At 35.8% G+C, this 358-nt stretch overlaps 1 protein-coding gene across 2 annotated transcripts in view; it reads left to right on the forward strand.

The window, feature by feature from the left end:
• The window catches only part of LOC119590812 (KICSTOR complex protein kaptin-like), a 12,844-nt gene that overhangs the window by 3,566 nt on the left and 8,920 nt on the right, over positions 1–358 (forward strand). The window lies entirely within an intron of this gene.

The raw sequence follows: 358 nt of genomic DNA on the forward strand, positions 1-358 counted from the left end.
TTATATCAGGTGATTTCAGGCTTATATTTGTGGAGCCATCTGTGCAGTAGGCAGTAAGTAAGTGAGTTTGTCATATGTCTTCCAGTGGTGTGTGATTCAGCCACTAGTAGACCTTTTTGTTTTTTCTTCTTCAATTATTACCATGTAGGAAACTAATTATATCTTCTGGTAACTAATGGTATCTGCATATCTTCTCAGGTTGTTTGAGTACAGCCAGAGAAAATGTCCAAGATTATTTTTTCTCTCATTGATGGCCACATTATGTTTTGTCTTTATCAAGATATAATAGATTATTGTACAATTATTCTGGTGAAGACGGGGTTTACAATCTGTGAGTGGAGCATACCCCAAAACTACT

This window comes from Penaeus monodon, chromosome 27 (genome assembly GCF_015228065.2).
Source record: "Penaeus monodon isolate SGIC_2016 chromosome 27, NSTDA_Pmon_1, whole genome shotgun sequence".
NCBI classification, from domain to species: domain Eukaryota; kingdom Metazoa; phylum Arthropoda; class Malacostraca; order Decapoda; family Penaeidae; genus Penaeus; species Penaeus monodon.